Raw genomic sequence first — 13,743 nt, forward strand, 5'->3', positions numbered from 1 at the left:
CTGCGAACCTTGCCTTATGAAACCATGAGCTTTCTTCTATACTCAAACGAAATTAGTCAATATTTGTTTGTAATTTATAGCTACAAAATGATCCCGCATATGCATTTTGGGGAGAACTTCGAAGTCACTAAATAGGTCGCCGACTAGCGTCAGGGCTTGGGAAGTGCTGCCGCGCTGAATGTCTACACAAACGGGTCGAAGATAAAGAAAGATATAAGGTCGATATCAACAAAACCAATAAGCTGCCAGACTACTGCAGTATTTTCCAGGCGGAAGTATTGGCCATAAAGAGTGCGGCGGGGCTACAGAACAGCAACCTAGAAAAAAGCAGTTGAATCTCTATATCGATAAAGGCGCAACTATCGGATAGCACTTCCTAAAGAAGAAGTGTGGCGAAGTGAAGGGTAGCATCTGTGCTATGTTCCGGTACACACTGGCGTCACGGGCAACGAGGAGAGCGACAGGCTGGCCAAATATGAGGCTTTGTAGGAAACTATGCTGATAGAGTAAGTGCCGATTTTCCTCAAAGCGATTAAACGGGAGTTCGACCAGTCCATGAGCCGGCGGGTGCAGAAAGTGTGAACCAAACGCAAGGTTGAAAGGTGTCCAGGGTTATGTGTAGAGCGTATGACATAAACTCAAACAGTTTCTCCTATCCCTGAAGAGCGAAAACGCCGCAGGCAATTGATGGGGGTACTAACGGAACATTGCCTGCTGGCCTCGCACGACTTTAAACTGGCTTTGACTAATGGTAAGACCTGTTGGCTAAAAACGAAGTATATAAAAACCTTAGAAAATGTATGTATGAATAAAAAACACACAAATTCTTTCTTTCAGTGCAGCACACCTTACTAAGATTTGTAAAATTCCTCGGCGGATTAGCGCAATGTAGCAGTGGATTAAACCATTTACTTAGCTAGGCATTCGATTGTCGATGGGTTGAAAGTGGCAAGCAAATTTTGCTTGTAGGTTGTGACACAAATTATTTTGCATGCGCACGTGGAAGACAAGGCATATGGCACAATTTTTCTATAGCAAATTTTTACTTACAAGAATTTTGTGCCTCCTATATTCGAAATTAAGAGGATACGTGCTTATGTAATCATGAAAACTTATAAGCATTTATGAGTAACTCAATTGCAAAATATGCCAGATTCAACGAAATTTATAAAAAAATTATATGCGTAGCTGTATACATATGTTTGCAAGTATATAAACAGTAGTTATAGCGGTTAATATTATATAACATTAGCGATATGCCATTATCGTTGCTGCTTTATGAACTCACTTCAGGAAAAAAAAACGAAACGCATTACATTTATGTATTACTACCGACTGGCTGCATTGTAAGCCAGTAAAGGAGTAAGAAAAGCAATATATACACACACACATACATATGTACAATATTAAGCTATTTTGCACGTATCGAACGACCATGGATAGGTGTGGAGAAATAACCGGATCACAAAGAGTCAGTCAAGCTGGTAAACGAACAGAGGCGGGAAAACCTGCTTGCAACGTAAACCAGACATACATACATATATGTATGTATGTAGGTATGTAGCTGCCTTAGTGCTTCCTGCTTGGTTGCATGCCAGTCGGACGTCGTGTTGCACATTTGTTGCATGGATGTTAATATGCTGCATATGCAATCATACATATACATTCATACATATGTATGTATAAACGAGTAATAGGCAACTACAGCAAAATGTATTGAAATAGATAGCAAATTTCAAATGCGAAATTTGCAGTTTGCATGCAGATAGGCAATTGCGAAACAATGATTTTATTTTTAGTTTTTGTAGTAAGGAAATTTGCAAAGATAAGCAATGCATAGTAATTAAATGAAGGTCACTAACCCAAAATGATTCCTCGCGCTGGCGAATCAAATAGATATACATATATGTATTTCGAAAAATCGGATGTATTTTATGCAAGTTGGTTTTAAAGGATTGTCAACAGAGGTCACAGTGAGCTTGGGTTTTATGAAAATTGTGCTCCATTTTTTTGGCAGTACATACTTGAATGTTGAAAAATCGTAAAAATCAAAATCGCAGCCGATACTCTTTTTGAGATGTTGCCATGTTAAGATTTTTCTTCGTGCAGTCGCTGGCAGCTTATAAAATTAATATCTATTGTTGGAGATTCCACTTACTTGGTGCGATTAAAAAAATAAGAGTGGTTGAGTTCTCATCTAACCACATTCAAGAGTATTATCTATTATGTTTAAAATTGTCTAATACAATAGAATAAAAATAGGTACATACATAAAAAAATTACAAAAATTAAAAAAAAAAATTAAATTAAAAGGTACACAAAAATTGCGGGATACAAAAGATTAAAAATACAAACAAAAAATTACAAAATTTAATTAAAAAAAAAATTAATTAAAAAGTACAAAAAATTACAAAATACTAAAAAAATCATAAAAAAGAAGTATACAAAAATGATAATTTAAAAAAAATTACAATATAAAAAAAATTCCATTAAAAAAATTTTATAAATTAAAAAGTACAAAAAAAACAATTCATCACCACGTCCTCGTCGTTGGCTTTGGTTTAAAAAGAGTGCTGGTAAGATTTTGCTAATGCTTCCAATTATTGATCCCACATTTTGGATCCGCCATTTTGAATTTTCAATATCAGATAGCGTATTCATATTCAGCGATCCTAAAAGTTATAATACATATATACGGTTTACAATGAGTTTCCTATTGCCTTAATTAAAGGAATAAAATATAAAAATACTTAAAATCTTAGTTAAACAATAGATTAAAAAAAAGGATCAGCTGCGTATTTGGTTTATACGATTTTTCAACCTCCAAATACTCAGAATTGAGTACAATTTTCATAAAACCAAAAATTGCTTGGAGCTCACTATGTAGTGTTTAAGCATACCGGACAATATTGCAGCCAAGCGACAAGGAGCACGAAGGAACGCCATCAACGTTTGTAGACCCCGAATTGGAAGCAACTTTGGACGAAGCTACTTGCCAAACAGAAGAACAACTTGCCTGCAATAATCGGCGGGACTAAACCAGACATTTCATCAGCCATTTGTATGGTTCAGCAAGTCGAAAACTGGGCGCTTCACAACCAAGAGATATCGAACGCCGTGTGTCGTTTTTGCATTATATTCTTCCGGACGGCGAACCCGGACCACCGACATCAAAGCCAAATATCCATGGCAGCAATATTGCAGCTCCGAATTCGGTCGGAGCAGAAGAGAATCCTGTACCTCAAGCTTCTAAAAAGTGGTCAAACGATCGGCGGGTCTGTCTACAGACAAGTAAACTGCCGGCAACCAGACAAGAGTCATTATTGATCTTCCACCACGATAAGGCTCGGCCGCATATTGCACAAGTGGTCAAAACTTATCTCGACGGTAACGGATGGGAAGTCCTAACCCACTCGCCTTATTTCCCATGTCTAGTTTTGTTAATTAATCACTTGCCAGCGTCAAAACATTTTAATTAAAAGTTCTTGGACAAAAACTAGCTGAGTAACAAAGGAAGTCAAAAAGGTTTTGCATAATAAAAGACTTTTTCAGAAACAATATATGTATGTATGTATTTATGTATATATGTAGGTATTGTGTTTTATTGAATTCGAATGCTAAATAAATCAGAATCAAAAGAACATGCAATAAAATGCTGCGAACAAAAAATTAAGCTGAACAAAAAAAGTTAATTAAATCGAAAAGTCGGTAGATGTGGCAAGCAGCAGAGTTGAATTGTGCTAGTGACAACAATAATCCAGTATGTATATGTATTGGAAAAGGCAAAAACAAAATAAAAAACAACATTAAAAAACCCATTTAAATTGAATGCAGCATGGAAATCTGGCAAAAACAATAGACGCAAAAACAAAAGAGTTGCAGCAGAATGGCTATAAAATCAGTCACCACTACTCATCGCGTACATATGAATGTTTTTTTTGAAAAGTTTTGTAGTATATCTGTTTGTGCATACATATGTACATATGCAACAGTGTTGCCATTTATTTTATTTTTTATAAACAAAAATCGCTAGAATCCCGCTAAATAATTTAAATTCTGTAAACTTTCACGAAAAATTAATTTCTTTAATCATTTTCAGTTCAATTTTATTTGAATAGGGTACGACCTTCACCCACCTGTTTAATGGATGAAATCTATTTTGTATGAAATTTAACGTGTTAGTAAATATTTCGTGAGTGGGTTGGCAGAAAAAAATCCTGGCCAGGATATTTTTTGATAATTATTCAAAAATTATTATTATTATTTTGTTTTTTTTAATTTTGCACTCATTTGTTTAATAAATATAATGTGTTAAACACATGGGTGAAAATTACTAGTATTACTTACCTGCCAACCACACTGCGTCGAATTTTTGCTTGTAGGTTTTGGCATTACAAAAGTGTTAGTTAGATAAGTGACGGTAATCATTATGAGTAAAATAATTTCAAGCAGCATTTAATCATTATTTTGTGATTTTAATTTTTTCGCTTAAAAATAATAATTATTATTGAAATTTTGGGCTGAAAAGTTTTGGACTTTTCTCCTTTTATTAGGGTGTCGCTACTTCTGAAAAGGATACGCCGGAAATCACGCTGGTATAGATTTTGAGTTTTTTGAATTATTGTTATTCTTAAGTGAAAAAATAGAACTCAGCAATAATTATCTTTGAATCGAAAAAATAAAACTCAAATATTAATTATTATTTTTAATCTTTATTGATTAAACTCACAACAACAACACAACAACAAACACAAATACGTGAGTGTAGTTAAAATTATTTTTTTTACTACGTTTATAACTTTTTGATTTTTTAGGTTAAAATTAAAAAAAAAATTAATTATTTTCCGTCCCTGGTTTTGATGCAATGTTGAAAACGCGAAAAGAGTTAAACGTCAAAAAATTAGAGATGACAAGTAACGTTTCAGTGTCCTATCGATTTTTTGCATTGCAAAATGTAAATGTAATACTGTGTTTACATAAGGCTATTTTAGAGGCAGCTTTTAGTTGAAAGTGGTGTAAACTGCCTTTCAACTAACTGACGAAGTTGTAAACACCCAATAAAGAATTGCGATAATTATGAATAAAATCGATAAACGCTAAAAATCCCGCTAGTCACCGAATTACAATTTTTCCCGCTAAGTAGAAAAAAAATCGGTAGATCTAGTGGAAAAATCACTAAAATGGCAATACTGATATGCAATAAACAGCGAGCAGACAGAACGGCAGGTAAATACGACACGGCGTATGGACAACGAAAACATCAAAACAAAACTTTGGGCGAAACAAGAAAAAAACCATAAACAAAAAATAATTTCGTTAAATAAGAATTTTGTATTGTAGAAAAAAGAGTAAATGATTTTACTAAAGACTATCTCATTTGAAAAATTGCGCTCAGCAAATAACTATGTGTTGAGTGCATTAGAATCACAACACACATTGGCATGCAAATATACCCTGTAGGAAAATCAAATGTTTATATACTGATGCCATTCTAGTGAATTTGGTTGCGTATTTGAGGTGATTGGTCTTAGGATTAATGAACGGATAAGCGCTTGGAGTGTCTGGAACCTGTATAGAGCAGGTGTCTCTAGTGTCCGACTGCTGGATGTCCTTGATAAATATGTAAATAGTATAAGGCTGGCAACACGATAGCATATAGCAAATTGACTTAATCATTAAGGCTAAATTCAACAAGATGAGCTTACGCTACGACCGAAGAGAAGCACGATGATACCAAAGATAGAATTGCTATTTAAGCCACTAAGAAACATACGGACGCTGGCGCCGGCATGAATTTAAAATTGTCTTTGTGACTTTGACGCCAAGGTGGGCTTATTCTGAACAAATATTTAGTTGGAAAATCTAGCAATAAAGAGAATACTTCCAACAATGAGGAAAGTCTGAACGCCTTTGACACGGCACGAAAAGTGGAAGTAAGTAAATAATACCAGACACGAGCACCGAAACATCCATAAAGTCGTTTTTGGCTCCCTCTGATCAAAGACTGAAAACTACGGACGGAAGATACGCTTCGACCGTACTTGATATGCGTTCCATCTAAGGTCCGAATGCGCGGAATATTTGACATAGAAAAGCTACAGTCGCAACGGCTAGCCGATAACTTTTCCAACCGGCTTTCAATCCTGAAGTTGAAGATGATAATCTTAACGAAGTATACTTGAAAGCTTTCGAAAAGCATACGCATTTGATGATGGAAACCTCAAGCCAATTTTAGAGATGATACTCACGTTAGATCGACAAAGAGGAGGCGACAGTGCACCGGCAGCGAAGAGCTAGTAGGGTTCATTTACTAGCCGTAAATGGTGATTCAAAATGAAGAATACCGGAAGATTGGAATCTTAGTGTACTTTTTCGCTTTTCCACTTTTGACAGCACGAAGAGAAGCTGGATCCCCGTCAAATTCATACGGCTGTGTAGAGTGACGTATAGAAACTTACTTACGTATGCATGCATATATTTGGATGACATTCAGTGATATCGTTGGCCTCAACATCAATGCAGTTGGGGGCAAATTCCTCTAGCTTAAGGGAAGAGGCGAAAGGGGTAGTTTTAGCCCTGAACGATTACAAGAGACAATGAAAAAATACAACTTCTAAGTAATATGTAGTGAATGATTTTGTATATATTTAGGATCCAGTATTAACGCCACCAATGAGGTCAATGGAGAGCATGCAAAGAATAAAACGTGCGAACGTGGTAATAATTCCAAGTCAGGGTGAAAAAAAATCACGCCTACACATGTTTCATGACGTCTGTTCTTGTTTAAACGCGAACTGGCAATCGACTGATGTGCTAAATAATCAGAATTAGTCATCCGTTTGAAATGAATTTTAATACTTTCAAATTTTCCTGCAGGGTATTTTTTAACTGATCAAATACAATGCACCTCTCACTAACACCAGCACACCAAACGGCAGTTACAGATATTTAACAGCTCAGCAAACACCTGAGAGAATTTGCTTACCTGTCACCATGCTTGTTTTGAGATTGCGTAGGGTATTTTTGTATAAAACGTGCTCCTCGTAAGTGTGTGTGCATGGCAGTTAAATTTGTGTGAGTGAGCTGGCTGGACGATTGTATGCACATACTTTTAAATTGAAAGCTACTACATATGTATGTATGTATGTACCAACTGACGTACATATTCAGATTGGACGAAGCAGAGAGACCGATAATTTGTATTCTTTTGTTGACAGCGATTGATTTAATTAGATATTTATAAACGCAGATGGATTAAGTTTCATTTTACTTCTTCAAAATCAAAAGTCCATTTCATTAAAAATTTTGCTTTATATGTATTAATTTATAAGTGTACATATGTACATTAGACCGTACCACCCTACAAGCATAATAATTTCGAAAACCATTTTTTTTTTTGTCCGAACCTTTTTTTGCATTTTTCGGTGAAACCTACATCCGACATAAAAATTTTCCTGCTGGGATCATCATAACACTTAACAAAAGTTTAGTAGTTTCTGGTTAGCTTTAATTTACGGACATTAGGTTGGCACATTAGGTTGATAAGAACTGAGTTCTGGTGGGTAAGTACTTGAACGGGGCACTTGTTGAACTTTACAACAAAAAAATTGTCTCCTTCGAAGTCCTTGCCGAAGATATGACGAAAAATGTACGAAGGCGACCCCTGCGTTCAGCAAAAAAAAACATTTTTATTTTGAAACTGGGCTTGCAAAAATACTTTAAACTCAGGGGTGTACCAACGTTTTTTTTTTCTGGCTCGGTCTAATGTATGCACACGCACATAAGCGTTTGTTTGTTTGTGCAACGTTCACATTGCATAACGGCACTTGTAACTTACCAGAAATACCAGCACACTTGCTGTTGCATTAATGGCGGCGGCTACTGACGAGTATTGTTGTTGTTGGTGGCGGTGTTGCTTGCAACAAACGCGGCAACAGCTGTTTAAGCCCTTAGCCACTGAATATGAATTGAATTTCGTTCGATCGGCTGGCAAGTGGGCAGGCAGCTGAGCTAGTTAAGCTGGTAGCCAGCAGGGAAACGTTTATGGCACTCGTGGTTGGACGCTGGTTAGTTAGCTGAAATGGTAATTGAATGAGACGAGTTACGGCTACGGTTGATGCATGGAACTGACTGACTGACTGACTGCGTTTGCGCGCTTGGACTGGTTGGCTGGTTTTTAGCGAGTAGAAAATCAAGCTTTTGTATGGCTCGCACGCGGGCAAATAAATGTCTACAACAAACGATATATTATATGCATATATATGTATGTATGTATGTGCACATTAGCAGCAGAAGTTGGTTTTGTTTTCTGTGGCCAGTTGGTTTCTGCTTCGTTGGCTCTTTATTGTTGCACTGTAACCGCAGCAGCGTGTCGATAAAGTAACAAACAAAAATTAATGCACTCCTACATACATACACACATAGTCGCAAGGCAGTTACACACATACATAAATATGTAGCAGTGGTTCTCAACCTGATTTTTCTCACCGCTGAATGCGGCTCTAACATTCATAAGTCAGGCAACTTTACTTTCAAACACTTGTCCTACCAGAGCTTTTAAAAAGTTTGTTGTGCTCATGTTGTAAGTGTGTGGCGAAGGAAAATAAATAGTCCTTTAAGTTTTCTTATGGTGCGCCGAAAAGGGCTTTTCAATAAACTTAATAAACTCCATCATCATCCCACCCACCAAAAGAAGGAAGCTGAACCTGATAAATCCATATTGAGATGGATGAATATGAGTTCTTACAAGAGGCGAAATATCTACTAACTGGAACTGGAATTCACATCCAAAAACGAACGAATTGAAATCTGTGCACGCTAATCACTTCGTAGAGGGACTAATGGGGTTCCACTATATATCAACATCATGTCAAACAGTGAGGCAGCATTGAGAGCATTGGAATCATTTAAAACGTTGTCAAGTCCGGTAGACAAATGCTAAAGTGTACTGCGCAGACTAAGAATCCGTAACAAGATTGTGGAGGGTTTCAGGTCATTAGAACATTGGTGGCAATGAAAGGACTACCAATCTCGTAAAGCGTGGAGTTTTTCTGTGGTCCACCCAAGGGATAAAACGCGAAGCTCTTAAAAAGATGGGAAGACTCTTAGGCTCCGTAAATTCTCGTATTTCTCTCTCATGGAGTCTATGAACGTCTTGCTGAGCCTTAGCCGGGAGGGTCTATGAAATATTTTCGAACGAATTTCCGTCATCCCTTGTCAAGCTTGGTTTGCAGACAAACTGGTTTCGGTGTTGTACCATCATCAGTGTAATTTTTCGTTCTGTCTGGTTCGAGTTTTTGTTCTTAATTTATGTTTATTTATCTCGGGTAATGTGATTTTCGTTGATGATTAATTATTATTAGATATGGTCTTTCCTTTTTTTTAGAAGCAGGTAATAGTTTTCTTTTATATCTTTCCAAATTTTTCATTGCTTCGTTCGGCGTCACTTGTGCTGGTACCACTACATATAATTGAACTCAACAAACTGTTTCTTAATAATTGAAATTCATGGCGTAGAGTCTCTACACGATATACATATTTATCGAGGCTTTCCTCTATTTCGAGAAGGTTATGTTCTTCAAAATCTACAATTATCTATTGGCTGCCAAACACAAATCAAATGACTAGTGGCACGCGTACCACAGTTTAAGAAGCGCTGATATAAGTACCTACAGTTACTGATAGTATAACAGTCACTTTAAAGTTTAAACGTATTTATGTTATTATGTACGCAGACATTAGTATATACATACATATATACGATGTGTATTTGTCAGTATATAACAAATTTGGTCGGCATATCGACTTTTGCATTTTCCAACTGCTTTGCACGTAAAATTAAAGAAAAAAGTATTTTTTAGCAATAATCAGCTTTGAGATATCATTATATGCACACACATGCATGCATACACACCTACGAATAAAATCGTGTTTTGCCAATCTATACACACACATACGCAGGCACACATATGTACATGCATATCTCACCTATACATACGAATTCGCTGCAGAGCGTTGCACAGTGGGTTCGTTTCATACAAAAGTTGGTCATAAATAGTAAAAATGGACCTACAATTTTGAGATTAAGTACACATGCTTCTTTAATGAATATCAATAAATAGTGCAAAAATGAACTGTCTGCAAATACGCCCACATCCCATATAACGGGAATTTTGAAAAACGTTTAAAATGCAACATTTTCAAAACTGATAATTAATTAGAATGGTCTAACTCGATATATAAGGATATATTTGAAGCAGGCACCGTAAAAGTTACATATTTTATTAAAAAAATCGCGCGTTAACAATTATTTTTTGACTCTTATTTAATTACTCCTTAAATAAAAGTTTTTTTCTGATTTTTTTTTTATAAATCCAAAATATCAATTATTTTTGATTTTTATCTAAATACCCTGTAAATAACAGTTATTTTTGATTTTTAAATTATACAGTGGCGGCCAAAAATGGATGAATGGTGTTTCATTTTTAATATTTACAATGTTTTTCAAGCTATAATTTTTTTGGTATTTTTTTTTTATAAAAATATGGTTCATGCTTTAACAAAAACCATATAAATCGTATTTTCAAACTTTACACATAATTTAGAAAAATTACACAAATTTGTATCTTAATTTCGAGCTTTTTAACTAGAATTTTCAAAACTTTTTGGGTACGTAGTTAACTGATAAAAAATTCGCATTGATTTTTAATAATGTTTTTTTTCTGACCGTATTTCGGGTTTTCTCATATAAACTGGCGTTCACTTTTTTTATTTTTTTCCCAAACAGTCTTTCACAAATTTTCTGAGATACGGTGTTTTCGAACCGGCGGCCGAGATAGGTCGATATAAGAATATTCGTTAGCAAATAAGTTAGTGAGAGCACTTCATGGCAAAGTATAACGCTAAACGTGAAATAATTTCAAAACTGTTTTTGTTTTTTCTTATCCTAGGTACGATCTGTCGATCAGCATTAAAAAAAAAACGGATTTATTAACACTTAAATTTCTTTTGCATTTTTGGCCGCAATCTCCCACTGTGCGTCGGTTTATAGCTTCAGTATGACTTTGTAGTTGTTATTATTGTGCCAATGTTGATGACGATGATAAATTTTGTTTTATTTACGAAAGTTGTTATTGCATTTAAACGTGTTCATATTCATAGATATACAATACTTATCAGCTTTGGTTACCTTTAGTTAGTGCAAAAATTTATTTATTTATTTTTAGGTAATTTTTTCTGTTAAAATTTTTAAGTCACACGTGTTTTTTGCTACTTTTCAACAAACTTTACACGAGTTAGATTTGTATTTTTTATTTTGTACTATGTAGTTCATATTACACTACTTTATAAACAAATTCGTTACAATTAAAAATATGTATGTATGTATAAAGCACCAGACAGCGATATAGCAAAAAAGCAAACAGAACAGAAAAGAATTAGCTGCAGCAAAATAAAATGCAGCGGGGAAGAATTTCGTGCATTGCTGCAGTGGCTTTGCAGCTTTGTGAATTTTTCGCTGATATTGCGAATTTTTCAAATCTTTTTGTTGTTATTGGTATACATAGCTACATATGTATGTATGTATGTTTTAGCACTTTAACGGCAAGATAGACGCGAATAAATTCATAGTACATTGCAATGCTGAAAAACTGAAAATAACGCGCAGAAAGAAACACTGAAATTAAAATTTCGCTGGCACTTCGAAAACATTTGCGAAAATCACTCAAATATAATTTTGGCAAACGCAAAGGACATAAAAACGCACACCGAATATATACATATATATATATATATGTATGTATATAAAATACTATATGTGTGTATAGGTACATACATATGTATGTACGAAGGAAAACGCTTTCGTATTCTTTTAAATTCTTTTGCGAATCCATCATGGCACCACCCAGTCCGGTTCGCATTCTCGTACCAGTTTTTACTTCTTTTTAATTTGTTTTTGTTTTTTTTTTGTTTTTGCTCTGCTTTCTGGTTTAGTACCTACAGGCCATATAAAATTTAATGCCTTCACTCACTTCTTTTGTTTTTTGTTTTTGTTTGTATTTTTTTGTTCGTCACTCGCATTTTATTTTAAACTTTAGATTTTTTCATTTTTGCAACTTTTGTGGCTAGATTTTTTTAATTTTATGTGTGTTTTTTGTTTTCACTCGCTTCTTGTTGTTGCTGTTGCTGTGCACTTTACTGGTGGCCAAAATACAAAATACTTCAACAAGAACAAGTCGTCGTCGTTGGACGGCAAACTGCTGCTGGCAACGCATCAGCAGCAGCCGTAATACTCGTACCAACAAGTTCTTTATTTCTTTCTTAAATACTCGTCATTTACGTGCTGTTGTTGTTGTTGTTGTGGTTGTATGCTTTTTCGTTTTTTTCACTTGTGTTTTTTTATTTAACTTTTTTCTTGATTTTTATTATTTTTTTAATTCCACTTTTATGTGCTGAGGCTGGTTCTGGCCCGCGGTGCGACAACTTACTTACTTACTCACTTACTCGCTCACTCACTACAACAACCAAAAAACAAAAAAAAAACTTACTTGAGAATATATTAACTGCTAGCTAGTAGCTGTTGGCAATTGTTTGCAGACATCCGCTTATCGCCCGACGATCGAACAAACGCGAATAAGCCAAATTGTAGACTGATTTGAAGCGCCACATCGTAAATGGCACAAACGCTCTGCGGCGGAGGAGATCGCACCTCGCCAACTCATTGCGCACACAGCTCGTCAGCGTACTCAGCTACGAGCAACCAACCAGTTTGTTTGGCTGACTAGCAGGCCGAGCTGGCAGGCATCAAGCAGTCAACAAGTGGGAGCTCGAATGTACGTGTATATGTATTTATGTAGGTACCTACATATGTGTGTAGAGATCAGGGCCAAGCGTCTACCAATTGGTTCTTTTATATCTCACACTTACATGGGTAAAACGAGTATGACCCTATAGGAAAAATACCTTACGCGAACAGTAATGAAAAAAGTAGCGGAAATTTTTAAATTTGGCTAATCGTTAAGGTATTGGATTGATAGCGAAGTAGCAAGCAAAGCCTTAAAGTCAGAGTGGGTGGGAATGGGAATATATTTCCCAGTTGGACTGATTAGACTAAAGCACAGGAATGATTTGGCTAGGTTACGAGCACCCTCGATCACAGGACCAGAATATGTGCAGCTGCTAAGCCCTTCCTCTCCTGTGTGAACCTGTAACGGTCTACCGATTTCGGTTTACATATCCAACACTTACGAATGTGTTCGTAGACAGTAGTACTAAAAGTCCTAAACTTATTTAAAATTAAATCACCCTGGTGATGAAAGCGTTGATAGCATCAAAGGGCTGATACTCTCGTAAAATGTTTGGGACAGAAGCCCTAAATGGTCCACTTCTTTTCTCAATAAGTTGTAGCGAGCTGACTCAGTGGCTCAAGTTCATTTTAATGAGTCAGCTATGGAGTTGACACAAATACCTACACATAACCCGTTTTCAATGACAACGAAGTATAGAGAACGTTTTCAAGAAGGATTAAAATGAGAACAGTCTGCGGAACGTTATGCTAGAGAACAAAACGAAAACAAAAGTTTTGAGAACTCAACGTTAAGAATGAGAGGGACGTCTGCGTTTTGGGGTGAAAAATAATTCCAGTGAGAACCATGATTGTTATTTTGAAGCCAAAGGAAATCTCCATCATTTCAACTTCCAGATCGTTTATGATTAGGTAAAACTGCCTATTTATGGAATACGTTT

General features: G+C 35.7%; 1 protein-coding gene across 3 annotated transcripts in view; it reads right to left on the reverse strand.

Moving 5' to 3' along the window:
* LOC118747821 (protein melted) overlaps positions 1 to 12,772 on the reverse strand; it is a 38,636-nt gene extending 25,864 nt beyond the window's left edge. For 2 of the 3 annotated variants that reach the window (XM_036481995.1, XM_036481992.1), the window contains exon 1: positions 12,546 to 12,772. The gene's annotated coding sequence lies outside the window, so the exon portion shown is untranslated. Of the gene's footprint in view, positions 1 to 7,837; positions 8,076 to 12,545 lie in introns of all 3 variants that reach the window. The other variant, XM_036481994.1, reaches the window with a different exon arrangement.
* Positions 12,773 to 13,743: the final 971 nt, after the last annotated feature.

The sequence above is a fragment of the Rhagoletis pomonella genome, unplaced genomic scaffold (assembly GCF_013731165.1).
Source record: "Rhagoletis pomonella isolate Grant_MI unplaced genomic scaffold, Rhpom_1.0 Rhpom_scaffold_00012, whole genome shotgun sequence".
NCBI lineage: Eukaryota > Metazoa > Arthropoda > Insecta > Diptera > Tephritidae > Rhagoletis > Rhagoletis pomonella.